The sequence below is a fragment of the Mustela nigripes genome, chromosome 3, assembly GCF_022355385.1.
Source record: "Mustela nigripes isolate SB6536 chromosome 3, MUSNIG.SB6536, whole genome shotgun sequence".
Lineage (NCBI taxonomy): Eukaryota > Metazoa > Chordata > Mammalia > Carnivora > Mustelidae > Mustela > Mustela nigripes.
This window is the reverse complement of record NC_081559.1, coordinates 60438468-60448336: the sequence shown is the minus strand read 5'-3', so window position 1 is coordinate 60448336 and position 9869 is coordinate 60438468. Positions and strand designations below refer to the sequence as shown.

The window sequence follows — 9869 nt, the reverse complement described above, 5'->3', positions numbered from 1 at the left end:
GATCCTATTATTTATGTTCTATGGATTAAAACATTGAGTCTCAGGGGATTAAAGAAAGATACTGTGGTTGCATATCTGGTAAACTTCGATCAGAAGTTTGAATCCTGGTTCATCTGACACAAAGCCTGCCTTATTTTCTCAGCACCACGGACAGCAAACAGCTTTCCTTTCACCTGCTAATGCTTAGTAATTGATGGAGTTAATTAAAGTGTTGACTTAGAAAGTTTCTGAAAGGACATCTGCCATCAGAGGGAAGAAGAGTCGTGGCTTATTTGTGGTGCAGAATGGATTCTCGAAATTTCTCATATTTGCCCTTGCATCTGCTAGGATGCACCTCAATTAATGGAGGAATGAAAAGAAAACTCCACTGAGTGTGCATGTTCAGGGAAAATTTCTTAGAAATCTGGGAGACCAGCCAGCCTTGACAGTTGGGAGGAATTTGGACAAGTGGACAGAGAGCAAACCAGTACTCCAAAAAGAGTTTGAGATGTGAAGCAACAAGAGAGCAGCTCTTTAAAGCAACACAGGGGTAATTTTTACGAGCCTGAGACATTTGCCTTCACGCCTGTGTTAACCAAGGGGGCGAAGGAACACAAGCAGATCGTTTAAACTGGTTCAAAGCCTTTTCGCATTTACCCTGCTTGAACAATCTCTCCGTGTTTCATTAGTTGCCAATAAGTTGCCTCTTTGTTTCTGTGTTTGGTTTTATGGATTCTATTGTTGGGCTGATGAGAGCACAGGGAAGCCATGTAATGACAAGGGGAAGCACTGGCTGGGGGAAAGAAAAAACACTTTGAAGTGGTGGGGCTTCCAGGCTGCGTCTGGGCACAATGCCAGCTTTTCTGCAGCTGAAGAACTTGCCTTGGAAACAGCTGGCAATGGCCACAATTCACCTGTAATAAAGACAAGCAAGACGACCACTCAGCACCCTAATCAATGATTTAATAATTGTGTCAATGAAACAGATTATTTGATGGACTCTGGGGGATTCAAGTTCCCTCTGCAGTTACATGCTGCCTTTGAGCATGGTCTGGTCTTCCTCAACAGACTTCCCCATTTCCCTCGTGTATTTTATTTTACTTCGCTTATTTTATTTTATTTTTCCGGTTACAACTTTTATAACAAAATATATTGTAACATCATATACTCCTTCGACTCATTGTTTATTGACGTTTGTGTCAGGAAATTCCAGCAAGCCAATAGAGCCTTTCCCCACTCCTTCTATCTAGGTTTGTAGAATCTGTCCCTGGTGGCAATATTGTCCCCTTGGGGGTCATAGAACCTCTTCTTTTCAAACAAGCTGCTGCTTCTCAGGATGTGTCACACTTTGGTCTGACAGAGGGGGTTCTGCCAGAAAGAGGATAATGTTAGGTTCCATTGCATTTTGGATTTTCTCTATCTTTTTCTCTAGGATACTATGAGTTGCTTCAAACTCAGATGAGGTGCTATCCAATCATAAGCTCCTACAGAGGTTCTGGATGACCTTTTCCACTCTACTTAACAGTACTCAAATGAATAGACGCCATAAAAATGTCAGGACACTGATTTTCAGCTTGTCCTGGAACACACAGTGGGCTGACATGTGGGGGGCAGCGCAGGATGGCTGGTGGTCATGGCCTCTTGCATGAGCATGTTGCTGCTAGCTCCCCTTCATGGGGTTTTCATAATGGTTTTCCACTGTATCTTCTTCATCTCACTCAAAATGATTAAATTGACTATCCTCTAAGCTCTCACATGTCAGTTAGACCTAGTAGGTTTTAGGGAACTGAGCATTAATGATACTGAGTCAGTTAGAATTCGGTCTTCCCTGGTGGTGAACCTATCATGACATTGACTTTCATGAGGAAAAAAAGGGTGGGCTATGTCATTGTGTAAGCAGCTCTTAAAGCTTGTTGGTCGGTAGGCAATATCTCAGAGAGGGCCTCAGAGAGGTTTAAACAAAATTGGGACTTTCCCCCCACCAGCAAGGTAAACAGGCTTAACATTTTATAAAGAATCTGCTCTGGGTCCCCGTCTAAAAGCCAGGTCCCAGTTATTTGTTAAGCATATGCCAAACTCCTGCCGTGCTGGGATCAGACTGCCTGGCCCCGATTGTTGGTGATTCCCTTTATAATTTGAGCATTTTTTTTTTTTTTTTTTTTTTTTGGTGTCTGTTATTTTGAACTCTGGACCCCACTGCCCATTTGGAGGCAAACAGAAAAGCCCCACTCAACATTCTGATATGTATAATGGCCCCAGGCAAGTTTTCCGTATGTGAAAATACACTTGTGTTGTATCATTTTAAAAAACACCTCTCCGCTGTCACTCTCCTTATCCCTGGTTTATCCCGAGCTCCATTAATTAAGGGCCTAATCTGTGAGAATATTGTGGCCCTTTTAAGAGTATATGCATTTTAATGGATTTGCTTAAGGCCCGAAAAAGATTCAAGACACAAAAGACTGAGTCGATAATGGTGGGATTTCAGGCAGCATGACAAGCATTGAGGGATAGACTTTTGGCCAGAGGCCCTGCCTGACTCCATTCAAATTTCACAAAACAGACAGTTGTCTCTCCATAAGCAAATGAACAATATTCTTTTCTTCCTTTTTTCCTTTCATAATTTTGACATAAACTATGCAGGGGAAAGCAGGTACTGGCTGGTAGTATCCATTATGTATGGGGGCCAATTTTATTAAGGATCTAGGAAATCCCTCCCTTGGTGGCATATTTAGAAAGTACTATTGGCATCCCGTCCCTCTGTGTTACCAGTGAATGACATGTCAATGTCTTGATGCCTGATCTTAATTATTCACTCTCTGCCATTTCCAGAGCCCTGAGATGACTTTCGTCTGTGCTGACACATGGAATACAGCAAAGAGCATTAGTGGATTCCAAATATGACTATGAGAACAGAGAAGAGAAATTGTATGAGTATGTATATGTAGATCTATAATATACACACACACACATATATATACACACATACATATCAGTATATGGATATATACATATATGCATATATGTGTATCTGTAGATAGATATAGATGTATCAATAGCTATATATAGACATAAAGGTTGATGCACAAAATCAGTTTAGTGGCATGCAGCATGTATGATGAAAGCACTGTCTCATTCATACATGTAAGAAACCACAGTGACTTTTTTTCCCTGATCATTCCCTGAAGAGCACACTGGAGTATTCAAATGTTACCTATTAATATTTATGCAATGTTTCCTATTATATAATTTGTAGAGTATTCCTTTGAGGATAAAATAAAACAATAGATATGAAAATAGATATGATCTTCAAGATCATAAATTGTAAACTGAAAAATATATTTCATCATAATTATGACAATGTTTCAGCATAAATATGACTATATTTTCATGTTAACAATTTGGTTTCAAGTTCTGGATTATGACTTCCTAGGTGGCACAGCTGACGTTCATGGATTTTCACAGTGAGTGCCAGACATGGCACAATCATCAAAAAGGTACAAACACAGTGACGCAGAAGGAACAATGAATGCCAAGGAGATTGAGTTTTATTCCCAGCTTGCTGGGAACAAATCTTAGGCCTCGGGCAAATCATTTAACCTCACCAAGTCTTTGCATCCTTATCTTTAAAATGAAGGGGTAGCTCAGCCAATATCCCATCCAGATTCAATTTTCAGGATCCTTGGTTAACCTTAAAAAAAAAAAAAAGAAAAAGATAAAAAACAACGCAGGAAACATCTCAACAGGGAAAGTTACAAAGTCTTTCCTCCTACCACAATAATTAGCTTTGGTCCAAGTCCCACAACAGGTTAGGTTGTAAGAATTTGGCAAAACTGAAATATTTTCCAGAAATTATTTTCATGCCAAGAGACTATAATCAGCTGTATTGCTGCCAGGACATTATAATGTGTGAGCTGAACCAGTTTTCTTAAAAAAAAGATAAGAACATAAACAAATACAAAAGCGTGGGTGAAATCTTTTGCTGATTTGAATTTTTAGTGTCTATCTGATTTGTCTGACTACAAAGAAGTAGTCAAGGAAAATTGTTTTCTTTTACTTTATTCCTACCTTTCCTTCCTTCCTTCTAGAGCCCTGCTCCATACAGAAAAAACAGGTCAATAGAATCAATGTTTGTAGCTAATTTGGATGGTATGGGCCGTTTCAATGGGTTGTCAATAAACTTTTGGGAACCTTTCTTAGGCATTCTCATCTTTTGAAGAAGATAAAGGGAGGAGATAGAAAGAAATTACAGCAGGAAACCCATCTTCAGTGATCTCCTGGCAGAAAGCCACAGCATTCCTCCATTAAGTGCCCATATTCTGCACCCAAACTCTGCCAATGTTTGATTTTCCTCTGATATGGTGACATTCTGTAAACAGTTTGCAGCCTTTGTAATTTCTCCATTTTAATTTTAACTGCATTGATAAATTAACTGGATTAAACTAGTTATGGAAAAACAGATGCAAACATCTCTGAAGGTCTTAATATTACAGTGATATTTCATCAACAATCTGAAGCCAGTGAAAGAACAAGGTCCCCTTCACATCTATGTTGGTGAAAAGCAATCCAGGCTGAGGGAGGATTAAGTGCAAAGGCCTTGGAGCATTTCTTGAGGCCAGAGAGTGCCTGGCTGGAGAAAGAGCAAGAATACCAAAATGCCTCGTCACAGCGAGGGAGTAGAGGGTAGTGGATGACGTGAAGGGTGAAGACAGTAGGACTTGGTAGGCCATTGTCCCGAAATCGGGACTCATTGGAGGATGTGGGCAGAAGAATGACTTGAACCAAGTGATGTCGATCAGTGCATCTCTGGCAGTCAACAGTGCTCTTAGGAGGCAATTACAATAATCTAGGTGATGGGTGAGGGTATCTTGGAACAGGTGGTAGTGGAGGAGATGGTGAACAGTAGTCTGGATTAATTCTGACAGGAGAGCTGACATATTCTGTTGATGGATAAAATCAGGGGTAAGAGCGAAAGGGAGAAGTCCCAGATGACTCAGAGGTGATGGCCTGAGAAACAAACTATGGAATGGCTATCAACAGAGATGAAAGGATCAGGAATTTGTGGACCAAAGTTTTTGACACCCACGCAAGAAAGAAATTTCTCTTAGCCCTTAATCAGTACACTTGTACTGGGTAGCTATTTTCATTCATATTTAAATTCAAGAGAGAAGTTTAGGAGATCGAAAAAAAATCTAGGTTTAGCCCATTCTCTTGGTTTTATTTGTTCAAATTATTTAGATAGCTAGTCGATATGTACTCTAATCTCTTACACATTAGAAGCTAGGTACTAAGTGCTGTGAGAGACAGGAAAATGTTTACATGAGAACTATACTATCAGCATTCATATAACCTAATCGAAGATGGAAGTATGTGTCATTGGCACAAGTAAGGTGTCATGGTGTTTGCATACACCAAAGTGATTTTGAGGTGTTCACACGTGAGATAGCTTTAAAAAGAGGTTGGCCTTTATATTCCAGAAGGGAAGGTCTTTATATCATCGACTCCAGAAAGACTATTGAAGGGGAAAGGAATTTTCTTATTTGACTTTTGCAAATTTACTGCAGGTAATCTGGGAGAATAATCTTGACCAGTCTTCGGCTTGACCAGTCTTTCTTAAGAGGTTTTGGGAATTAAGCTCTAAGGCTCGTTGTATGTAATTAATTTACTTATCTCACATGCATCTAGAATGCAACTAACTAACTACCACCGGTGGGAGAATTGAGAAAATTTGTTCTGTGGTTGAAAAAAGTCTGATCTAGTCTATACGGGTCCTAAATTCAAAGTTCTATTTAACGAGTATAGTATATCTCATCTTCTGGTCAAACTTTCATATCTAACCCAGAAAGCAAATAAGATGAGTGGTACACACCTGATGTCTGCTGAGCTCAACATCAGGTAAGAGGCTGTAGAGATAAGTGAAAATGGCAATAGAAAGAAAAGAAATTGCTCTTATCCTTGAGGCTCACATAATCTAATTGGGAAGACAAACACAAGGACAAGTACATGAGAACAGCTTTATAGCACAGTCTAAATATTGACCGGTGATATCATAGTCTGAGAGTGGACAAAAGGTAGGGTGGTAATTTGTGTCGAGGAATAAGCGAGGTTGGCCGGGTTGAAGCAGAGAGGACATCCTTGAGGGTCTGACTCTTAAGAAAATATTGGCAAGTCATTGATTAGTCAATTAAAAAAACCTGACATTTGAGCATGGATTTTATGAGCTAAGCAACTGAGCCTTTATAGGAATGCTGATATTCAGATGGCTTTCCATGATTTTCAGAATAAATCTTCATGTACGAAAATCTTTGCTTTACTCATATATGTGCTTTGCAAGCCTGTTGCATTTTCCTCTCCCAAAGACTGACATCTATCTAATACTTAAGTTGTGAAAAAATCCCCTTTGATAGAGTCTTCTGTTGACAGCTACAAAATTTCCTTGTGGCGATCACTGGGGACTGCCTTCTCAAAATGAGCACTCCAATAGGACGAAAACGTGGAAGGCGATGCAGGCTCCCACTAAAAGGCAAATTCCTCACCCCAGTGTGTGGATAACTGTGTGATAAAGCTTTTTTGGCTTTTAGGATGTAGGACCTGGACTCAGCAGGGCGTAGGATCGTCAGAGAGCTCCATGCCAGTCTAGAAATCTCTGAACACACCGAAGACAGCAGGAAATCACAGTGTACTTTCCCAGGACCCCTCGGTGCAGTGTGTTGCCGAAACCAGCATTTTGCAATGGCAACATCTTGGGGTTAGGTGTGAGAGGGCAGGTACTGCCGCAGGTGGAGGAGGCAAGGTCTTTAGGCTTTCTGAAGGCATGTCGAGGGAGGCAGCAAGAAGGAGACAGCGCCCCGTGCTACCTGCGCACAGCACACTGAAATATCACATAAGCGATGCAGAGCATTTAATGAGTCGGGACTGAAAACTTTAATTAGCTTGTAGGGCTTTTTATTATTTTATTTTTTGTTCATTATATTTTCTGCTCAGTCTCTGTGGATGTTCTGCATTTTCATCATCAAATGACTGGCTGGCTATTTTTGTCAAACAAGAAGCCTGAAACCATCAAGTCTGAGTGCGGAGACGGTCTGCCCGCTCTGTCAACAGGATGAAAGTGAGTCTCGGGCTTTTTTAATTACAAGGATAACATGTTCGCTCATCTAATAATGAAGATGGTTAGCAATTTTAAATTTTAATAATCAATTACTGAAAGTAATTCTCCATTAAACCACAAGAGAGCCATTAAATCTCAAAAGATGGAACATGCTGTATGTAACAGTAGCAAATTTTCTATTTTTAAATATCATTAGGGAATATCTGATTGTTTCATTTCTCTGCATTTCTTTTACCTTTTTCCTCATGCAGACCATCTCATTTTCCGCAGGAAGACAGCACATGATCTTATAAATAATAAAAGAAAACCCTTGCAAGACTTGATCCAGGGGTGTGAAATATGTGCTAAGAATGTAATTTATTTCAGTCTGGGATATTTTGACTGAATAATAAGGAAGGTGACTAATTAATATTATACTATGCTGTGGGCAAGGCAGCACAGTGGGCTAATCCCTGCTCTCTTCACCTCTGGAGACCCGCATTCAAGTCTTAGAAGAGTCACCATCACAGAGCCCGGCATGGGGGATGGGAGGGAATGGTGTCAGCTGTCTTTTCCTGGCTGTGGAGACCCCTGTCCATATTCTAAAACCACCCTGAACATCAGCCTCTGCTCTGAGGAGACAAGGGAAAAGACAAATGATTGCTACTTGGCTGTGACAATTTGACCAACTTATATGTCAGGGGGAGAGAGCTCCGTGACAGCCTCAGCTGTCCTGGCTCTAGCCTGCTTTAAGCCAGCATGCTTGAATCCCCACTTAAACACTCGGAAATAGATGGAGTCAAAAGAAAGGGGTGTGTGTGTGTGTGTGTGTGTGTGTTCAGGTAAGATATTAGCTAGGGGTGGGGGCACAGGAATGAGATGGCCACAAAATAATGATTAGTTAGAATCAAATTAGCCTAGGTCTCCATTAGAAGCAGCTGATTCCCTTTCGGCAGGATCCGAAGCTCAAAGAGTGGAAAGGTACTGTGCTTTATTTCTAAGGCATTCGACGAACTTTTCAGACAATGGGAAGGCCACTTAGAGTCTAACCAGTAGGCACTACATTCTGCACTGGCCCCCACCAAACTCCATGTGGTCTGTGGGAGGCAAGGGAGTGGGCTGACCTGAGCACCAGCAGCCACATGGCCGGAGATGAGCTTCTTAACTGCCTAGATGGTGTTTCTGATGGGAGCTGTGCCTGTGCTTCAGAACTGCGCTGGCTTTCCAGGGTGCTGGCAGTCCTGGGCTCCCCTGGAAAGGGATAAAACAGAAACTCTGCCAAGCCAGGCAGTTTGGGGGTGCGGAGGGGGATTTCATGGCATGGGTAATTAAGAGGCAGCTCCTGTGTACTTGTTCACTGGACATTTTCTGGATATTGGGGATGGTGGATAGTGTCTGGATATTGGGGGGTTCCTGTTGCTCTCTCTCTCTGCTACTTGGACTTTAATTGTCATTAGAACCATGAGCAGGGAGAAGCTGGTTTGGTGGGGAGAGTGGAACGCTGGTTCTCAACCTCAGGAATTCCCCATGGGTGACATTCAGAACTGGCCCCTGCATGCGGAAAGCAAGGAAAGAAGGAGGAAGGGGACAGGCCACTCCAGGTGGAAGAGGGCAGTCTTCGTAAGTAAGGGCGCCTCCATACGAGGAAGCTGTGCAAAAATGAGATTTCTGTACCCACCTTGCAGAATCGTAGTTTATAGGACTTAATGGGGTTCAGCCATGTACCCAGTCCAGACAGTCTCAGCAACACGTTACTCTCAGGGCTGTGTCCTTGTAGTGGCTCCTAGTGTGGGAATGGTGGGTGGGGGGTAAGGAGCCTCTGCTCTGATTGCCTGGACACAGTCCAAATGTCAGTGGGGGGGGGGGCTCAAGTTCTCTCAGTGATCTCCTCCAGCAGGAAAATGTAATCCACATTGGAGAATTACATCTGAGAAGTGACTTAGAGGGAAGAATAAAAAATCTGTTAAATGTTTTGGTTCTAATGTGAATCCCAATTATCTAGCTCTGATGAAAAATCCATCCATAGTCTACCTATGTACTATTGGTACATGCAACAGGGTGTGAGTGAGAATATAATATTTTAAGATTTCATTTATTTACTTGAGAGACAGAGAGAGTGTGTGAGCACAAGTGCGGGGAAGGGCAGAGGGAAAGGGAGAAGCAAACTCCATGCTGAGCAGGGAGCCCAACGCAGGGCTTGAGCCCAGGACCCTGAGATCATGCCCAGAGCTGAAGACAGACACTTAAATGATTGAGCCACCCAGGTGCCCCAATAGTGATAATATTTTATTGAACTTTGAAACGTGTTTTTGCTTTCCCAGATCACCAATCATGGGTTATTATGAGTGGACTTTTATGAACTATTGTGATTATTAGGAGTGGCCACATCTTATATTTCCTCAGAAAAGCCTAGCACTGTTGCGTGACTGTGGCATCCTATGGAGAACTTCAATCTTTGGTTATAGATCTAAGAGCTCCTGGCTTCACAGCCCCAGAAGCTCTCTTTGAAATGATCCATATATGTTTAAACTGGAGCAGAGAGTCCCTTCACCTCTGCATGACATAGGCAGATTTTGAGAACCAGAACTCCTTTTGGCAGTCACATCTGTAACCGCTGTGGAATGAAATCCACTTCAGTGGGTAGTTCTGCTTGATATCTTAGTGCGTTCTTACGTATTCTTCCAGATCTCATTTTCTGCAGAAACGAATCTAGTCCTTTAAAAAGGCACAGAATAGACTACTGGGTATTTACCCTAAAGAAGCAAATGTAGTGATCCAAAGGGGCACATGCACCCAAATGTTTATA

At 41.8% G+C, this 9869-nt stretch overlaps 1 non-coding gene across 1 annotated transcript; it reads right to left on the bottom strand.

Annotated features, from left to right (window-relative positions):
• Positions 1 to 9450: 9450 nt before the first annotated feature.
• On the bottom strand, positions 9451 to 9579 carry LOC132014793 (small nucleolar RNA SNORA25). Its single transcript, XR_009403430.1, has one exon. It is a non-coding gene; the product is annotated as a small nucleolar RNA SNORA25 (small nucleolar RNA).
• Between the last annotated feature and the right edge of the window lie 290 nt (positions 9580 to 9869).